Here is a 21,089-nt window from a genome sequence, read left to right as displayed (position 1 = left end):
ATAATCAATCACATCTGCCCGCCGTTGTAAGCTCTTTGTCCTGCAGCTGGCCACATGAATGTACAGTCCACGTCCACCATTTACATGCGCTCGCGGATTAGCGGTATTGTGCGCCACGACATGAAGTTATGTTAGCCAACCCGTCGCAGAAATGAGAATTTTCGAGTCGTTATTAAAGAGACTAATCAAAGATTTGGCATTCTAATAGTGCTGGGCACCGGATAGGCCATAACTAAAAGCGGACGACGCCAATCACCACTCACAGACAAGCCAAACAATAAGATGCATGTGCGGTTGGACAAACACACGCATTATATATATATATATATATATATATATATATATATATATATATATATATATATATATATATATATATATATATATAAAGAACCCGTAGGCCCCGAGGCCCTGTCGAAGCATTTAGATTTCGTTTTGAAATAAAGGCGCGTAATCCCTCACTGAGAGCTACTCAAGGGCATTTTAATCTCAAGCATGTGTTAAGCGGTCGCCATGGTTACTGGTTATCACGCCCACTCTTGGCCCGGAGCATTCGCTGAGGCCGCGCATGTGACATGTCGGCGTCTTTCGACGTGCAGAGCGCCTGGATTCTTGATTATTTTTTTTTACGCTGAAGCGTTGCGCATTTTGTTAGCGTGCGTCTCCAGTCTGCAGTGTTCAGCCGAAATCCAGCGTGGCCTGCGGGTGTATGCATCATCTCTGCTTTGACTGACCACTCGAGAGCACAAGCGCTGCAAAGCAATAACTGCACCAAAGTGGCGCAGTCACCCTATAGAAATTTTGGCTGATGAAGCTTACTTCTTGTGAGAACGCGCGTGAGCATTCAGTAGAATATATCAACCGCACAGAACACTATAATCCATAATAGATTCGAACTGTCATCAGGAACACATTGCGTGGCGCTGGTCATCAAATCCAATCAACATTTATTGAGCATCACGTACGGCTGCCTAAAGAGGGCGCAAACGAAGTCTACGCAAATAATTGCGGGCCTCCACTCCCAGCACAAAAATGGAACCTTGCGGACGCTCTCCGTTTGTGTGGCAGTTCATTTTTCATAAAATATTTAACTTAAAGGTATACATGTGTGCACCTGAGCGGTGTGTATATATCCCATGTGCGTGTGTATATGTTAACGTATATGTAGGTGCACATATATGTATATGTATATATAGGGGTGTATGCGCGCCACTTCTACGGGTGTTTGCGCGTGTACGTGTGAATAACATGTCAGTGTACAATATAGTTTTGTATTGGTGTATGTATATGTAAATTTTCTTTTTCTCGTTCTTCGCAGCTTGGTGCGAGCGGTCTTTTTCTTTTTTTTTCTTTGTTTCTCGTGTTGCTCTTTTTTTTTTTTCTCTCTTACGGGTGTACGACACACACTGATGTTTTGCCGCTGTTGCCTCTGCCTGCAAGGCCCCAGGCTTCGTCAAGCGGCTCAATGAGTAGCTTTTTGTTTGAGGAAAATAACACTGATTCTGATTGTTCTGGACGAAAAAAAAATTAACTCGCCATCTCGGTCCTGCGAAAGTGTACCTCCGGCAAAGTTGCTGAAAACCGCCACTACAACGGTCGAGCACGGTATACGCAATGCTTTATTGCTTCAGAATAATGGTAGCAACTGTAATTTAGAGTAATGTTAGTAATGGAAATTCTGATAATGCAGCTCGGGCAGCTCTTGAAGACGCACAAGAAGAGGCCATACCGCTTTCACGATCCGACGCAGCTAGCAGACTTCGAGTGCTTGCACAGGAGATGACGCTCTCTTCATGGTGCACACCAAACAGCCAGACCAACCAGAGCAACCGTCAATACCACCTGCCCTCTTTGATGCATCTCTATATGCCAACTGGACTCCGCCGAAGCAAGGCGACTCTGCTTTATCGCTTATGGTTAGGGGTGGCTTTCACGAAATCTTACTCATTCCGCATTGGAATGGCCCACAACGCTCTCTGCAATGCCTGTCTTTGCGAGGAGACGCTGCAACACATTCTGTGCGACTGTCCTGAATATAATGTTCAGCGACAGTCCCTGGCATCCGTTCTCGCGCACCTTGACATTAGACCATTGTCTCTCGACACGATTTTCACATGCCGCCGACAGAAGACATCGCAGGTGAAGGCGACGAAGGGACTACTTCAGTTTTTGAAAGAGACGGGATTGGACAAGCGGCTCTGACAGTGTTATCACGTACAATGCCAGATTGATAGACTCTACCGGACGATGTTTGTGTGCTGTACTATGTGCTCTCTCTCTCTCTCCCCCTTCCCCATCTTTCATCGCACCCATCCCTCTCCCATGTGTAGGGTAGCAAACCGGTTACGCTAAACTGGTTAACCTCCCTGCCTTTCCTTCTCTACTTTTTCCTTCCTTCCTTCCTTCCTGATAGAACGCCGCCGCCCATATATCGGTGCTGCAATAACAATGAAATCGGCCGCTAGGCTTGTTCTTTTATGCACGAAAGGCTACAGGGAGATCATTCCCGACGTCGCAAGCTACCGTCGGCGCGGAAACTTGCGCAACACTAATCTTCACCGGGAAACGTATGCGCGGAGCGCTACGCGCGTCGCATTGTTATCGGGAGCGCGTTATCATCAATCATGCGGCTCGGATGATTGTTTTGCGCTTGTTCTTCATTGAAACGTATGCAGTTCTTCGAGCTGTGTGCGCTATTCCAAGGAACGTACACGCACTGTTCGATTCGCTGTGCCGGCTGCTTGAATCCCTTGCCTTACGCGCGCGCGAGCCACTGCTAGGGGCCCCGCACTGTCGCCGGGATCGGCGCATATCTTTCCTAACGCCAACTATATTGAGGCTACCAGCTTCGCTGTAAATGTAGCAGTGTACAATAGTTAACGGCTATGAAATGCAGTTTACTTGGGCTCATAATCAGCGCACAAACAAGAAGTCTACAGTGGTCAGACAAAAAAGAAAATATCAGTTGACCATAACACAGTAACAACCGCAGCAAAATAATTGCGAGTGATTGCAAAAATTCATCCAAACTACGGGTAAACAGAGGTATATCTTGCGAACATGGCATTTATTTTTTTAGCACTTATAACGAAGGAACACTTTTTAAAGATTCTCACGCTGGTCGGTGGCGCCGCGAAGCACTCCAGGAAAAGGCAACCTGCAGAGCAGTAACCCCATCTGAGCGCTCACGTCATAGTTGTAGCTTACTTACATAGTCACGTCGTCCGCAGTAAAACACGCACTTTCGGGGAACAGCGACGGGCCTCTCTTCGCCACTCTTAACGTCGTCGCTGTGCGTGATCGAAAACTTCTCTTTGGGCAACAAGAAAAAAGAAAGAAAAGATGAAAGAGGGAAGGAAAGAAAGAAGGAAGGAGAGAAAGAAAGAACAGGAGGTTCTATATGGAAGCGACTTCCGGCAACATTACTTCTCTTCTCAATAAGGCAAACACATTGTTTCGCAAGGAAACAAAGCGAAGCCGCCTCATTCCAACTTTCATGTACGAGAGCAACTATAGGGAAGAGGAAAACAAGAACAAAAGAAAAGCACTTGCCGCCACACCGCCAAGTATAACTCGCGGGCAAGCGCCTCCACACGGAGGCGGAAAAGAAGACAAAACCGGAGACGCACGGAGATCGAAAAAGACAAAAGCCTGACACAACTTCGTCTCCGGCGGTTCGCCAAGCGCTGTAAAGAAAAAAGAACAAGCTTTCGGCGCACTCGTCTCGAAACAACGGCCGGCGCTCATTCGCAAAACTGCGAGCTCGGGGGGAGAGGCAAGCAAACCGCCGCGCTTTCCGAAAGCGAACGCAGAAGCGAAAAAAAAAAAAAAAAAAAAGCCCTCCTCTTCAAAGACGCGCGACAAGGCGCGAACACAGCTCGCACCGCGTCCACGCACACAGTTGCGAACACGGCATAAACTGCTGCAGTGCCGCATTCCGTTCGCAAGCATTGTTCGTCGTGCAGGGCAGGAGACAACGGAGTGTGGGGCGTACGTCGCACTCACCCGGCTCGTATCATAAATACGTCGAGCGCGGACTGTGGTATGGACAGAGCGATTTGGTCACTCACTCCGCGGCCCCGCCTCTTACGTGCTTTCGGCGTTTGTATAGCCACCGCATCGTTTGCTGTCCGGTCGCTTCTTCCGGTCGCAGGCGCGTTTTACAGAGACGCAGTGATTGTTGTCCGGGCTACGTAACGCCGAACAAGGAAGCACCCCCTTTTACGGCTCCAGTAAACGCGGCGTCGCTTGTGCGTTCGTCAATCTTGCCCATCGGCCGCAGCCCGCGGTGCGCTCTCGTGTGGATCGTTGACCGTGAGCGTGGAAGCGATGGGTGTGAGCTCGTCGGGAGAACGGCAGTTTCGGAAGGACGAGCGATCGATTACACGACGGACGGAAGCGTCGGTTGTCTTTCCGTTCGTCAAGTCGAGAAGAAGCGCCGTGCTCTGTTTGCCCTCAGTGGCCGCGTGGGAGCAACCGCAAACTCAATAAGCGCGGAAACGGGGCTAACTGGCGAAGAGATCTAAGCGAGAGCTATATGTATGTAGGGACGACGAGAGGGCTGTTGCATACTCCCGCGTTTCCTCGCCATTTCCTGTAGGGCCTTCGTGAAACACGGTGTGGTTGGCCAGGATTGTGCGTATATACTTCTCTTTCTGCACTATATATATATACTAACGATTGTATTTTTCCACACTAAGATCCTGAGGTTGCACTATAGCTCAAATTTAATTCACTTAGTGAACTAAATACGCGTGTGGCTATTCTTAGAGATTGCCAGTTATATAGCACGTTAGACGCATTCCCCGTATATGGACGCGAAACATAGCAATAACTCACACTGTGTGCGCAAGACGTGTTCGCTCATGTAGAGTATATAGAGCCGGAACATTTCAACTCAGAATGAAGTGTTTGCGAGAGAGCGCTACATTGCAGAGCGGTCGTTAAGAAGCCTGGCTTACCCCGCTCTCCTCCCAAAATTTTCGCTATTTCGGAATTGAGGGGCAGTGTACGGCGGTAAGAAAAAAATTACACTGCACTTGTGCGCCGTCGATGTCTAAAGGCATGCGTCTAAAGAATGCGGCGTGAAACCAATATATATACTACCGACAGGAATACAACGAACCAAGACGGAGAGCGCCCGTCGGCTTTATCCGCAGCCGACGACGCCGGACGTTTAGCGGAAGACCATAGCTCACAGGGCCGACTATATATATTGTTGCGTTTCGCCTGCGACACGTGGTTTTGCCGGCGCGACTGCGGCGGGGCGGCGGACATTTTGGCCCGATCGTCGTCGCCGCAACACTCATCGCCAGGTGTTTCCAGGCGCGACTGCGGCGATGCGACCGCCTAGGGATCATCCTCGCATTCCAGTCATTGTGCCCGAAACAGGCGATGCCAAAGCAGGGATCTCATTCCAGTTATTGGGCCCGAAACAGGCGATGCCAAAGCAGGGATCTCGTTCCAGTCATTGTGCCCGAAACAGGCGATGCCAAAGCAGGGATCTCATTCCAGTTATTGGGCCCGAAACAGGCGATGCCAAAGCAGGGATCTCGTTCCAGTCATTGTGCCCGAAACAGGCGATGCCAAAGCAGGGACCATCCTCTCATTACAGTCATTGTGTCCGACCGGCAGCGCCACGACAGGGTGCTACGAGATCGTGCTCGACATGGTGCTACGGCATCGCTACGACAGTGTGCGTCACCATTAGCCCATTGTACATTCACGTGCTCGTCTTTTGAGGGGTTCCTTCTTGCCCTCAACTGCGAGAGTATAAAAACAGCTGCCCCCGGACGCCAAAAAGGAGGGCTCCGATTTCTTCTGTTGAGTGAAGTGCTCTCCCGTCTCTCTACTTCGGTCAAACCTGACCGCCAACTCTTTGCGATGTTAAAATAAACAAGTTGTTTCGTTGTTACCAGTCGACTCATGCTTTGCCGGGACCTTCGGATGCTTCCAGTTGTACCCCAGGCCGCCAGGCCAACGCTACCCTTGGGGCTTGCGACCCAGGTACAACCACGGGCGTCAGCGCCGAGTTCCCAACAGATCGTACCAGCAGTCCGATTCGAAACATCTGGTTGGCAGCGGTGAGATCGCCTACGACTTCAAACAACTGTCTGCCAGCGGTGAGATCGCCACAACGGAGGCCAGCAGCGAAGAGATGCAGTTGACGGTATGCTGAGCAGCTCAACGACGATCCGGGAGCAGTGCAACGAGCCCTGTGTGACGACTGGTTGCCTGCAGCGGAACGACTGCGCGGAATTCCTGCCTGCGAGGTTTGGTGAGTGCGGGACTTTCTTCTTCTGAGCTTTGCCAGGCTTTTTGTTAGTGTCAGAAACAGAGCTGGTAATTGTGGTTGTCGTTGCTGCCGGGTTAGTTTGCGGCAAGACAATAGTAAGCAGTAGAGAAAGCAGCATTCAGAGCAGCCATGGATTTGAAGTCGTTGCGCAAACCGAAATTGTTGGAGCTTGCAAGAGAGTTGGGTCTGGATGTCTCAGACAAACTAAGAAAACCTGAACTGCTAAAGGCTATTCTTGAGTTAGAGGCTGAGGATGACGAGCTGTCGGAATGCCTTGAGACTATTGAAGAGAGGGAGACTGCAAAAAGACAGGAGCGCGAACTTAAAGAACAAAAAGAGAAAGAAAAAGAAGAGCGTGACCATCAACACGCTTTGGAAATGAAGCGTCTCGAGATAGAGATGGAACGCGCTCGTAATGGAAGTCAGGCACACGGTGCAGGAGAACGCGTATTGTTCAAAATGACTGACCTGATGCGGCCGTTTAAGCTTGGAGAGGACATTGGTTTGTTCCTGGTTAACTTTGAGCGAACGTGCGAGAAGCAGGGGTTCTCTCGGGAAACGTGGCCACAGCGCTTGCTCACTTTGTTACCCGGCGAGGCGGCCGACGTAGTCGCTCGCTTGGATAGAGAGGAGGCAGAGGATTTCGACACAGTGAAATCGAGTCTTCTAAAAAAGTACCGGCTGTCTGCGGAGGCGTTCCGTCGGAAGTTTCGGGAAAATGAGAAAGGCAAAGGTGAGTCATATACAGAGTTTGCGTATAGGCTTATGTCGAACATGCAGGAGTGGCTCAAAGAAGAGAAAGCGTTTGGTGACCACGATAAAGTTCTGCAGTGCTTCGGGCTAGAACAGTTTTATAGTCGGTTACCGGAGAACGTGCGATACTGGGTCTTGGATAGGCCAGACGTTTGTACGGTGGCTAAAGCCGCTGAGCTAGCCGAGGAGTTTGTGACGCGTCGGGCTCGCGGAGCTAAAGACGGTCAAAAGGGTGAATTTGGCTCGAAGTTTGAGAGGCCGAAGTTCACACCCATGAGATTAAAGGGGGACACGCGTAGTGCGGATGCGAGTGAAAGCAGTCCGACCAGACGTAAAGAGACGGCGGCAGCCAAACGCAGAAAGCGGTTCGAGATGAGGCGAGCGGGCGTTTGTTATACGTGCCAGAAGCCGGGTCACTTTTCGGCGCAGTGTCCGGAAACAACACCAAAAGTTGTGTTTTTTTCAATAGGCAGCACTGACGAGAACATGAAGCTTCTCGAGCCTTACATGCGAGACCTCCTCGTGAACGGGAAAGGGTGCCGAGTGCTTCGCGATTCAGCAGCTACGATGGATGTAGTTCACCCGTCTTACGTAGAACCCCATATGTTCACGGGCGAGTGCGCATGGATCAAGCAAGCCGTGGAAGCTCATAGCGTGTGTCTGCCAGTAGCAAAGGTGCTTATTGAAGGACCTTTCGGAGCGCTTGAGACAGAGGCGGCAGTGTCATCTATGCTGCCACCCCAGTACCCGTACCTATTTTCAAACAGGTCCGATCACCTCCTGCGCGAGAAGGGGCTTTTGTTTGGTGAAGCTAGTGTTCAGGCCTTAACCAGATCGAAGGTTCGGGAGCTCGCTGCAAAGGCGGTAGTTGCGGGGCCGACGTTATCAAACAACGAAAAAGGGTCAGAGGCGCAGCAAGCTGATATTCAGAGCACGCCCGAACTGAATAAAATGGAGTCTGTAGCGTTGAAGGCGCCAGATACTGGAGAGGAAAATCCCGATTCGGGAAAGTTAGAAGAGCTATCTACTGATTTGCTCATCGCGCCTACGTCAGACGGACTTGATAGGTTGCTAAAAGTCAGCCGGTCGGCTTTGATAGCCGAGCAAAAAAAGGATGGCAGCCTGGAAAACGTGCGCTGCAATGTCAAAGAAGGTATCGCCAGGAAAACTGCGCGTTTTGTGGAAAGAGGTGGAGTCCTGTACCGGAAGTATCTAGACCGAAGAGGAGTGGAGTTCGATCAGCTGATCGTGCCTCAATGCTATCGCCAGGATCTGTTGCGCTTGTCGCATGGGGGTTCGTGGTCCGGACACCTAGGAGTTAAGAAAACTAAGGACCGTCTCTTGCAAGAGTACTATTGGCCAGGGTGTTTTCGGGACGCAGACCATTTCGTGAGGACATGTGACACTTGTCAGCGGGTGGGCAAACCAGGGGACAAATCGAGGGCGCCGTTGAAATTGGTACCTATCATTACGGAGCCTTTTAGACGGCTCGTTATTGATACTGTGGGACCTCTGCCGGTAACAGCCACGGGGTACAGACACATTTTGACTGTGATCTGCCCAGCGACAAAGTTCCCTGAAGCAGTGCCGCTTAAAGAACTCAGCTCAGTTGAGATAGTTAATGCACTACTGTCCATATTTGCGCGAGTTGGTTTTCCTGCAGAAATTCAATCAGATCAGGGCACAGTGTTTACTAGCGCTTTGACGACAACTTTTCTCGAAAGGTGTGGGGTAAAGCTGCTACACAGCTCAGTGTACCACCCACAGTCGAATTCCGTTGAGAAGCTCCACTCCGTCATGAAGCGCGTGTTGAGAGCGTTGTGTTTTGAACATCGAACTGACTGGGAGCTGTGTTTGCCTGGGGTGATGTTTGCGTTAAGAACCGCGCCGCATGCGGCTACGGGGTTTTCGCCAGCTGAACTGGTGTACGGTCGCTCGCTTCGATCTCCGCTTCGCATGCTTCGAGAATCGTGGGAAGGTAGGGGCGACGACCCAGTCGTGGTGGAGTACGTACTTAAGCTCCTCGAACGCTTAAGAAGGGCACACGAGTTGTCAGGTGAAGCAATGGCAAAGGCCCAGCAGAGGGCCAAGGTTTATTATGATCGGACAGCCAGGGCCCGTCGTTTTGAGGTGGGCGATGAGGTCATGATATTGCGCACATCGCTAAACAACAAACTAGACGTGCAGTGGGAGGGCCCAGCACGAATTGTTCAGAAACTGTCGGACGTTAACTACGTGGTAAGTCTGCCAGGAAAGCGGAAAGCACAGCAAGTTTACCACTGTAATCTGCTCAAACCTTATAGACCAAGGGAAGCAGTGGTGTGCATGATGGTAAACGTTCCTGAAGAGCTTCCGGTCGAGCTTCCGGGACTAGGCTCAGTGACGAACAGGGAAGACACCGGTCAAGTCATTAGTGACCTTATCAGTAAAGCACCGCTGTCGCCCGAGCAGAAAACCGAACTACACCAGCTATTACAAGAGTTTCAAGGTCTGTTCTCTGAGAGGCCTGGTAGGACTTCTGTACTTACTCATGATATAGAACTTACCTCCACAGAGCCAGTACGATCCAAGGCGTATCGGGTGTCACCCCGCCAGAGCGATATTATGGAGGCTGAGGTAAAGAAAATGCTACAGCTCGGTGTTATTGAGGCAGGTGAGAGTGATTATACCTCCCCTTTGATTTTAGTTGAGGTACCGGGCAAGGAACCTCGTCCTTGCGTCGACTACCGCAGGCTTAATTCCATCACTAAGGATCAAATTTATCCGATCCCTAACATCGAGGAGCGCCTTGAGAAAGTTAGTAGCGCTCAGTTTATTTCCACCCTAGATCTTGTCAGGGGTTATTGGCAGGTTCCACTTACAGAAGAGGCTAGTAGGTATGCGGCGTTCATTTCACCAATGGGAACATTCCGTCCTAAAGTGTTGAGTTTTGGTTTGAAGAACGCGCCATACTGTTTTTCAAGCCTCATGGATAAAGTGTTGCGGGGACAGCAAGAATTCGCTTTACCGTATCTAGACGACGTAGCGATATTCTCCGCATCCTGGTCTGAGCATATGACACACTTGCGGGCAGTGCTAACCCGCCTGCGCGAAGCGGGCTTGACAGTCAAGGCTCCTAAGTGCCAGTTAGCACAGGCCGAGGTTGTCTACCTCGGTCACGTGATTGGTCAGGGTCGTCGCCGCCCCTCTGAAATAAAAGTGGCCGCTGTGCGAGACTTTCCGCAACCGCGCACAAAGACCGATATTCGGTCGTTCTTGGGTGTCGCCGGCTACTATCAGAGGTACATCCCTAGGTACTCTGATATCGCGGCTCCCCTGACGGATGCTCTAAGAAAGACAGAGCCTCAAACAGTCGTCTGGGACGAGACAAAGGAAAGAGCTTTTAGCGCCCTAAAGAGTGCCCTAACAAGCCAGCCTGTGCTACGATCGCCAGACTATACAAAAGGGTTCATTGTTCAGTGCGATGCTAGTGAGCGAGGCATGGGCGTTGTACTGTGCCAACGGGAAAATGGAGAAGTAGAACACCCCGTCCTGTATGCTAGTCGTAAGCTGACCAGTCGTGAGCAGGCGTATAGCGCCACCGAGAAAGAGTGTGCATGTCTCGTGTGGGCCGTTCAGAAATTGTCATGCTATCTAGCCGGCTCGAGGTTTATCATTGAGACGGATCACTGCCCTCTCCAATGGCTGCAGACCATCTCTCCCAAAAATGGCCGCCTCCTGCGCTGGAGCCTCGCTTTACAACAATATTCCTTTGAGGTGCGTTACAAAAAGGGGAGTCTCAACGGTAACGCCGATGGCTTAAGTCGAAGCCCCTAACGTAGGAATAAGCCTCAAAATTGTTTGTTACTGATGTTTTTCTTCCTGAGGCAGGATTTTTTTTTAACATATTGCTTTTGTTTAGTGTTTCAAAGTGATGATATGCTTTCTAGTGCAATTTTTCAATTTGTGGACGCGTTCTGAGTGATGCTAGACTACTGTAAGGAACTAGGCAGTGGTATAAAAAGGGGAAAGAGCCTGGCAGGGCTTAGTGAGGGTTGTGCCGTGCTTGCTGACTGAGCGGTTGAGTTTCAGCGTAGTTCTAACGCTTGCCGGGAACGAGAACAAAAATGTGAACTCTCCCGAAGTCACTTTGCAGTGTCCCGTGCGAACCTGAACGAGAGAACGAGGCCTTCTCTGTGCGCTGCGCTCAAGAAACGTCGAGGGACGCCCGACTTCGGTTATGAGCATCATCGAGCGACATCCCTCCGGACAGCGGTGTTTGGGATCGGACCGCTGGTACGATCTGTTGGGAACTCGGCGCTGACGCCCGTGGTTGTACCTGGGTCGCAAGCCCCAAGGGTAGCGTTGGCCTGGCGGCCTGGGGTACAACTGGAAGCATCCGAAGGTCCCGGCAAAGCATGAGTCGACTGGTAACAACGAAACAACTTGTTTATTTTAACATCGCAAAGAGTTGGTGGTCAGGTTTGACCGAAGTAGAGAGACGGGAGAGCACTTCACTCAACAGAAGAAATCGGAGCCCTCCTTTTGGCGTCCGGGGGCAGCTGTTTTTATACTCTCGCAGTTGAGGGCAAGAAGGAACCCCTCAAAAGACGAGCACGTGAATGTACAATGGGCTAATGGTGACGCACACTGTCGTGGCGCTGCGCACGATCTCGTAGCACCCTGTCGTGGCGCTGCGCACGATCTCGTAGCACTCTGTCGTGGCGCTGCGCACGATCTCGTAGCACTCTGTCGTGGCGCTGCGCACGATCTCGTAGCACCCTGTCGTGGCGCTGCCGGTCGGACACAATGACTGTAATGAGAGGCTGGTCCCTGCTTTGGCATCGCCTGTTTCGGGCCCAATAACTGGAATGAGATCCCTGCTTTGGCATCGCCTGTTTCGGGCACAATGACTGGAACGAGATCCCTGCTTTGGCATCGCCTGTTTCGGGCCCAATAACTGGAATGAGATCCCTGCTTTGGCATCGCCTGTTTCGGGCACAATGACTGGAATGCGAGGAGGATCCCTAGGCGGTCGCATCGCCGCAGACGCGCCTGGAAACACCTGGCGATGAGTGTTGCGGCGACGACGATCGGGCCAAAATGTCTGCCGCCCGCCGCAGTCGCGCCGGCAAAACCACGTGTCGCAGGCGAAACGCAACAGACCGCCCCGCCGGGGGAAGGAGATCCCGATGGACAGGGGACTGCATCCGCTGTCCGGAGGGATGTCGCTCGATGATGCTCATAACCGAAGTCGGGCGTCCCTTGACGTTTCTTGAGCGCAGCGCACAGAGAAGGCCTCGTTCTCTCGTTCAGGTTCGCACGGGACACTGCAAAGTGACTTCGGGAGAGTTCACATTTTTGTTCTCGTTCCCGGCAAGCGTTAGAACTACGCTGAAACTCAACCGCTCAGTCAGCAAGCACGGCACAACCCTCACTAAGCCCTGCCAGGCTCTTTCCCCTTTTTATACCACTGCCTAGTTCCTTACAGTAGTCTAGCATCACTCAGAACGCGTCCACAAATTGAAAAATTGCACTAGAAAGCATATCATCACTTTGAAACACTAAACAAAAGCAATATGTTAAAAAAAAAATCCTGCCTCAGGAAAAAAAACATCAGTAACAAACAATTTTGAGGCTGATTCCTACGTTAGGGGCTTCGACTTAAGCCATCGGCGTTACCGTTGAGACTCCCCTTTTTGTAACGCACCTCAAAGGAATATTGTTGTAAAGCGAGGCTCCAGCGCAGGAGGCGGCCATTTTTGGGAGAGATGGTCTGCAGCCATTGGAGAGGGCAGTGATCCGTCTCAATGATAAACCTCGAGCCGGCTAGATAGCATGACAATTTCTGAACGGCCCACACGAGACACGCACACTCTTTCTCGGTGGCGCTATACGCCTGCTCACGACTGGTCAGCTTACGACTAGCATACAGGACGGGGTGTTCTACTTCTCCATTTTCCCGTTGGCACAGTACAACGCCCATGCCTCGCTCACTAGCATCGCACTGAACAATGAACCCTTTTGTATAGTCTGGCGATCGTAGCACAGGCTGGCTTGTTAGGGCACTCTTTAGGGCGCTAAAAGCTCTTTCCTTGGTCTCGTCCCAGACGACTGTTTGAGGCTCTGTCTTTCTTAGAGCATCCGTCAGGGGAGCCGCGATATCAGAGTACCTAGGGATGTACCTCTGATAGTAGCCGGCGACACCTAAGAACGACCGAATATCGGTCTTTGTGCGCGGTTGCGGAAAGTCTCGCACAGCGGCCACTTTTATTTCAGAGGGGCGGCGACGACCCTGACCAATCACGTGACCGAGGTAGACAACCTCGGCCTGTGCTATCTGGCACTTAGGAGCCTTGACTGTCAAGCCCGCTTCGCGCAGGCGGGTTAGCACTGCCCGCAAGTGTGTCATATGCTCCGACCAGGATGCGGAGAATATCGCTACGTCGTCTAGATACGGTAAAGCGAATTCTTGCTGTCCCCGCAACACTTTATCCATGAGGCTTGAAAAACAGTATGGCGCGTTCTTCAAACCAAAACTCAACACTTTAGGACGGAATGTTCCCATTGGTGAAATGAACGCCGCATACCTACTAGCCTCTTCTGTAAGTGGAACCTGCCAATAACCCCTGACAAGATCTAGGGTGGAAATAAACTGAGCGCTACTAACTTTCTCAAGGCGCTCCTCGATGTTAGGGATCGGATAAATTTGATCCTTAGTGATGGAATTAAGCCTGCGGTAGTCGACGCAAGGACGAGGTTCCTTGCCCGGTACCTCAACTAAAATCAAAGGGGAGGTATAATCACTCTCACCTGCCTCAATAACACCGAGCTGTAGCATTTTCTTTACCTCAGCCTCCATAATATCGCTCTGGCGGGGTGACACCCGATACGCCTTGGATCGTACTGGCTCTGTGGAGGTAAGTTCTATATCATGAGTAAGTACAGAAGTCCTACCAGGCCTCTCAGAGAACAGACCCTGAAACTCTTGTAATAGCTGGTGTAGTTCGGTTTTCTGCTCGGGCGACAGCGGTGCTTTACTGATAAGGTCACTAATGACTTGACCGGTGTCTTCCCTGTTCGTCACTGAGCCTAGTCCCGGAAGCTCGACTGGGAGCTCTTCAGGAACGTTTACCATCATGCACACCACTGCTTCCCTTTGTCTATAAGGTTTGAGCAGATTACAGTGGTAAACTTGCTGTGCTTTCCGCTTTCCTGGCAGACTTACCACGTAGTTAACGTCCGACAGTTTCTGAACAATTCGTGCTGGGCCCTCCCACTGCACGTCTAGTTTGTTGTTTAGCGAGGTGCGCAATATCATGACCTCATCGCCAACCTCAAAACGACGGGCCCTGGCTGTCCGATCATAATAAACCTTGGCCCTCTGCTGGGCCTTTGTCATTGCTTCACCTGACAACTCCTGTGCCCTTCTTAAGCGTTCGAGGAGCTTAAGTACGTACTCCACCACGACTGGGTCGTCGCCCCTACCTTCCCATGATTCTCGAAGCATGCGAAGCGGAGATCGAAGCGAGCGACCGTACACCAGTTCAGCTGGCGAAAACCCCGTAGCCGCATGCGGCGCGGTCCTTAAAGCAAACATCACCCCAGGCAGACACAGCTCCCAGTCAGTTTGATGTTCAAAACACAAGGCTCTCAACACGCGCTTCATGACGGAGTGGAGCTTCTCAACGGAATTCGACTGTGGGTGGTACACTGAGCTGTGTAGCAGCTTTACCCCACACCTTTCGAGAAAAGTTGTCGTCAAAGCGCTAGTAAACACTGTGCCCTGATCTGATTGAATTTCTGCAGGAAAACCAACTCGCGCAAATATGGACAGTAGTGCATTAACTATCTCAACTGAGCTGAGTTCTTTAAGCGGCACTGCTTCAGGGAACTTTGTCGCTGGGCAGATCACAGTCAAAATGTGTCTGTACCCCGTGGCTGTTACCGGCAGAGGTCCCACAGTATCAATAACGAGCCGTCTAAAAGGCTCCGTAATGATAGGTACCAATTTCAACGGCGCCCTCGATTTGTCCCCTGGTTTGCCCACCCGCTGACAAGTGTCACATGTCCTCACGAAATGGTCTGCGTCCCGAAAACACCCTGGCCAATAGTACTCTTGCAAGAGACGGTCCTTAGTTTTCTTAACTCCTAGGTGTCCGGACCACGAACCCCCATGTGACAAGCGCAACAGATCCTGACGATAGCATTGAGGCACGACCAGTTGATCGAACTCCACTCCTCGGCGGTCTAGATACTTCCGGTACAGGACTCCACCCCTTTCCACAAAACGCGCAGTTTTCCTGGCGATACCTTCTTTGACATTGCAGCGCACGTTTTCCAGGCTGCCATCCTTTTTTTGCTCGGCTATCAAAGCCGACCGGCTGACTTTTAGCAACCTATCAAGTCCGTCTGACGTAGGCGCGATGAGCAAATCAGTAGATAGCTCTTCTAACTTTCCCGTGTCGGGCATTTCCTCTCCAGTATCTGGCGCCTTTAACGTTACAGACTCAAGTTTATTCAGTTCGGGCGTGCTCGGAATATCAGCTTGCTGCGCCTCTGACCCTTTTTCGTTGTTTGATAACGTCGGCCCCGCAACTATCGCCTTTGCAGCGAGCTCCCGAACCTTCGATCTGGTTAAGGCCTGAACACTAGCTTCACCAAACAAAAGCCCCTTCTCGCGCAGGAGGTGATCTGACCTGTTTGAAAATAGGTACGGGTACTGGGGTGGCAGCATAGATGACACTGCCGCCTCTGTCTCAAGCGCTCCGAAAGGTCCTTCAATAAGCACCTTTGCTACTGGCAGACACACGCTATGAGCTTCCACGGCTTGCTTGATCCACGCGCACTCGCCCGTGAACATATGGGGTTCTACGTAAGACGGGTGAACTACATCCATCGTAGCTGCGGAATCGCGAAGCACTCGGCACTCTTTCCCGTTTACGAGGAGGTCTCGCATGTAAGGCTCGAGAAGCTTCATGTTCTCGTCAGTGCTGCCTATTGAAAAAAAACACAACTTTTGGTGTTGTTTCCGGACACTGCGCCGAAAAGTGACCTGGCTTCTGGCACGAATAACAAACGCCCGCTCGCCTCATCTCGAACCGCTTTCTGCGTTCGGCTTCGGCTGCCGCCGTCTCCTTAGGTTCGGTCGCACTGCTTCCACTCGCATCCGCACTACGCGTGTTCCCCTTTGCTCTCATGGGTGTGAACTTCGGCCTCTCAAACTTCGAGCCAAATTCACCCTTTTGACCGTCCTTAGCTCCGCGAGCTCGACGCGTCACAAACTCCTCGGCTAGCTCAGCGGCTTTAGCCACCGTACAAACGTCTGGCCTATCCAAGACCCAGTATCGCACGTTCTCCGGTAACCGACTATAAAACTGTTCTAGCCCGAAACACTGCAGAACTTTATCGTGGTCACCAAACGCTTTCTCTTCTTTGAGCCACTCCTGCATGTTCGACATAAGCCTATACGCAAACTCTGTATATGACTCACTTTTGCCTTTCACATTTTCCCGAAACTTCCGACGGAACGCTTCCGCAGACAGCCGGTACTTTTTTAGAAGACTCGATTTCACTGTGTCGAAATCCTCTGCTTCCTCTCTATCCAAGCGAGCGACTACGTCGGCCGCCTCGCCGGGTAACAAAGTGAGCAAGCGCTGTGGCCACGTTTCCCGAGAGAACCCCTGCTTCTCGCACGTTCGCTCAAAGTTAACCAGGAACAAACCAATGTCCTCTCCAAGCTTAAACGGCCGCATCAGGTCAGTCATTTTGAACAATACTCGTTCTCCTGCACCGTGTGCCTGACTTCCATTACGAGCGCGTTCCATTTCTACCTCAAGACGCTTCATTTCCAAAGCGTGTTGACGGTCACGCTCTTGTTGCTCTCGCTCTTTCTGTTCTTTAAGTTCGCGCTCCTGTTTCTCTTTTTGCTCTTTAAGTTCGCGCTCATATTTCTCTTTTTGCTCTTTAAGTTCGCGCTCCTGTCTTTTTGACCTCTCCTCAATAGTCTCAAGGCATTCCGACAGCTCGTCATCCTCAGCCTCTAACTCAAGAATAGCCGTTAGCAGTTCTGGTTTTCTGAGTTTGTCTGAGACATCCAGACCCAACTCTCTTGCAAGCTCCAACAATTTCGGTTTGCGCAACGACTTCAAATCCATGGCTGCTCTGAATGCTGCTTTCTCTACTGCTTACTATTGTCTTGCCGCAAACTAACCCGGCAGCAACGACAACCACAATTACCAGCTCTGTTTCTGACACTAACAAAAGCCTGGCAAAGCTCAGAAGAAGAAAGTCCCGCACTCACCAAACCTCGCAGGCAGGAATTCCGCGCAGTCGTTCCGCTGCAGGCAACCAGTCGTCACACAGGGCTCGTTGCACTGCTCCCGGATCGTCGTTGAGCTGCTCAGCATACAGTCAACTGCATCTCTTCGCTGCTGGCCTCCGTTGTCGCGATCTCACCGCTGGCAGACTGTTGTTTGAAGTCGTAGGCGATCTCACCGCTGGCAACCAGATGTTTGGGATCCGACTGCTTGTACGATCTGTTGGGAACTCGGCGCTGACGCCCGTGGTTGTACCTGGGTCGCAAGCCCCAAGGGTAGCGTTGGCCTGGCGGCCTGGGGTACAACTGGAAGCATCCGAAGGTCCCGGCAAAGCATGAGTCGACTGGTAACAACGAAACAACTTGTTTATTTTAACATCGCAAAGAGTTGGTGGTCAGGTTTGACCGAAGTAGAGAGACGGGAGAGCACTTCACTCAACAGAAGAAATCGGAGCCCTCCTTTTGGCGTCCGGGGGCAGCTGTTTTTATACTCTCGCAGTTGAGGGCAAGAAGGAACCCCTCAAAAGACGAGCACGTGAATGTACAATGGGCTAATGGTGACGCACACTGTCGTGGCGCTGCGCACGATCTCGTAGCACCCTGTCGTGGCGCTGCGCACGATCTCGTAGCACCCTGTCGTGGCGCTGCGCACGATCTCGTAGCACTCTGTCGTGGCGCTGCGCACGATCTCGTAGCACCCTGTCGTGGCGCTGCCGGTCGGACACAATGACTGTAATGAGAGGCTGGTCCCTGCTTTGGCATCGCCTGTTTCGGGCCCAATAACTGGAATGAGATCCCTGCTTTGGCATCGCCTGTTTCGGGCACAATGACTGGAACGAGATCCCTGCTTTGGCATCGCCTGTTTCGGGCCCAATAACTGGAATGAGATCCCTGCTTTGGCATCGCCTGTTTCGGGCACAATGACTGGAATGCGAGGAGGATCCCTAGGCGGTCGCATCGCCGCAGACGCGCCTGGAAACACCTGGCGATGAGTGTTGCGGCGACGACGATCGGGCCAAAATGTCTGCCGCCCGCCGCAGTCGCGCCGGCAAAACCACGTGTCGCAGGCGAAACGCAACAGCGGATGCAGTCCCCTGTCCATCGGGATCTCCTTCCCCCGGCGGGGCGGTCTGTTGCGTTTCGCCTGCGACACGTGGTTTTGCCGGCGCGACTGCGGCGGGGCGGCGGACATTTTGGCCCGATCGTCGTCGCCGCAACACTCATCGCCAGGTGTTTCCAGGCGCGACTGCGGCGATGCGACCGCCTAGGGATCATCCTCGCATTCCAGTCATTGTGCCCGAAACAGGCGATGCCAAAGCAGGGATCTCATTCCAGTTATTGGGCCCGAAACAGGCGATGCCAAAGCAGGGATCTCGTTCCAGTCATTGTGCCCGAAACAGGCGATGCCAAAGCAGGGACCATCCTCTCATTACAGTCATTGTGTCCGACCGGCAGCGCCACGACAGGGTGCTACGAGATCGTGCTCGACATGGTGCTACGGCATCGCTACGACAGTGTGCGTCACCATTAGCCCATTGTACATTCACGTGCTCGTCTTTTGAGGGGTTCCTTCTTGCCCTCAACTGCGAGAGTATAAAAACAGCTGCCCCCGGACGCCAAAAAGGAGGGCTCCGATTTCTTCTGTTGAGTGAAGTGCTCTCCCGTCTCTCTACTTCGGTCAAACCTGACCGCCAACTCTTTGCGATGTTAAAATAAACAAGTTGTTTCGTTGTTACCAGTCGACTCATGCTTTGCCGGGACCTTCGGATGCTTCCAGTTGTACCCCAGGCCGCCAGGCCAACGCTACCCTTGGGGCTTGCGACCCAGGTACAACCACGGGCGTCAGCGCCGAGTTCCCAACAGATCGTACCAGCAGTCCGATCCAAACAATATGCTCAATGTGCACGCCGTTCCACAGGATCCGCGAGGCTCCGGTCCGCCTTGCGGAAGCCGGTGCGGAAGAGTTGAAAAAAATTACCGACGATTACGTTACTTCCTAATGCGAAATTTGAGCGCAGCAAATAAGCTGTTTCACCTTTTCGATAGATTGAGGCAAAGAAATCGAGCAACACATGTATGCGCTATCACAGAATTTTTTTTTTATTTTTCACACGTATTCGTTTAACAAAGACTCCACTAACAGTTCTTGACAGTCATGAAGGAAGCTTTGTGGTCGGAGAAATAGACTGATATATGTTCGACTTGGTACACCAATGCTTGATTCTCAAAGACGAGATCTATACAAGTGCCTCGCGAGGTTGTCACAGCCGTGGGACGCGTTACGAGCGAGAGGAACGGGATGTTCTCCCGCATAAGTGTTAGGAAATTGCTGTTTGTCTTTATGTCAAGCCGCCACCGATCTGGCTCTGATTGCCACCGCACAGGGCGAACGGCAGCGGCAATTTCGGCTCGGGCGGTGCACATATACAGATATACAGATACCCTTTCCTCCTCTTTCTGCATGGCGGCGACGGTGTTCTATGCAGTCACGTTATCTTGACTCTCTAGCGGCGTCAGCGGCATCCAGCGGTATCAGTCGGTCGCTGCTAGCGCTGGGGGGATGAAAGGGGGGCGGAGCTGGTTACGAGGCCGACGACAACGCCGACGACGACGCGAAACCCAGGAACGGACGCCAAAGAGCTGCGCTCTAAAAAACGTTCCCCAACGTTTTATCTTGTGCGGGATCAGCACGTTTGCTCAGAGCAACGGTATCTCTGGAAAAAAACATTCCTCGCTTGTTTACACGGCGACGTATACCGACTGTGGTCGTCCCCGGCGCACATGCTTGCGTGTAAGCTTTGCGTGGGCTGCGGATCAGTGGCGCTACACAGCGAAATATTTGTTCGAGTGACGGCTTGCCGCGTCCTCTCGACGCCGAAGTGTGCGCTGGACTCGGGAACAGCGCAAGCGCGAACCCGATTTCAAACGCCGATTTACTTTATGTATGCACACACGCGCCGAGCAGCGTGAATTTCAGCTCGGCGAGAAGGCACACACACGCACAGGGCCAGCATCACCACCTATATAAGGGATGGCGGCGTTGGCATAGCTCGCATGCAGAGCTTGCTCGCTCTGGGGCAGCGGCGGCAGCCTTGGGACCGGCGCTTGCGTTTTCGAGAAGCGCCTGGACCGAGGAAGGAGCGCGGCGCCTGTTTGTTTGAACCGGCGGCGGCCTTTCGAGGCCGCGTTGCCGAATGCGCGCCCCCGCCCGCGTTGAAAGCTTCGGGGCAGGGTGAGGGAATCGGTATAGTGCTCGACCAACTGGCCGTAGTATGGAGCCGATGTGCATAAACTGCAATAATATATGTGTGAACGCTGTTCCCTATTGAAAATTTGCCCGATGCTGGGCATAGTGGAATCCATCATCCATCATCATGGTGGATTATGGTAGTGGGTGGCATGCTGGGTGACGGGTGGCATGGTGGGTGCTGGGTGACATGGTGGGTGACGGGTGGCACGGTGGGTGCTGGGCGGCATGGTGGTTGCTGGGCACGGCGGGTGCTGGGCAGCATGGTGGTTGCTGGGCACAGTGGGTGCTGGGCGGCACGGTGGGTGATGGGTGGCACGGTGGGCACTGGGTTGGATATCATCGTGGGCGCAGCACGTCAAAGGCAAGTTGTGTGATGAATTGAAGGAGCAGCCATTGCCATTCGGAAGCTCATGACGGGTTATCTTTATGTGATGTTGAGTCTTGTGAAGTGTACAGTCTGTATATACATGTTGCCAAGATGCGGCTATTTTCAT

The 21,089-nt window shown here is 52.1% G+C and overlaps 1 protein-coding gene across 5 annotated transcripts in view; it reads right to left on the bottom strand.

Annotated features, from left to right (window-relative positions):
* Nucleotides 1-21,089, bottom strand: part of LOC142576440 (uncharacterized) — a 291,100-nt gene that overhangs the window by 137,387 nt on the left and 132,624 nt on the right. The window lies entirely within an intron of this gene.

The sequence above is a fragment of the Dermacentor variabilis genome, chromosome 3 (genome assembly GCF_050947875.1).
Source record: "Dermacentor variabilis isolate Ectoservices chromosome 3, ASM5094787v1, whole genome shotgun sequence".
In the NCBI taxonomy this organism is placed as follows: Eukaryota; Metazoa; Arthropoda; class Arachnida; order Ixodida; family Ixodidae; genus Dermacentor; species Dermacentor variabilis.
Note: the sequence above shows the minus strand (reverse complement) of the source record. Positions and strands in the feature narration are given on the sequence as shown.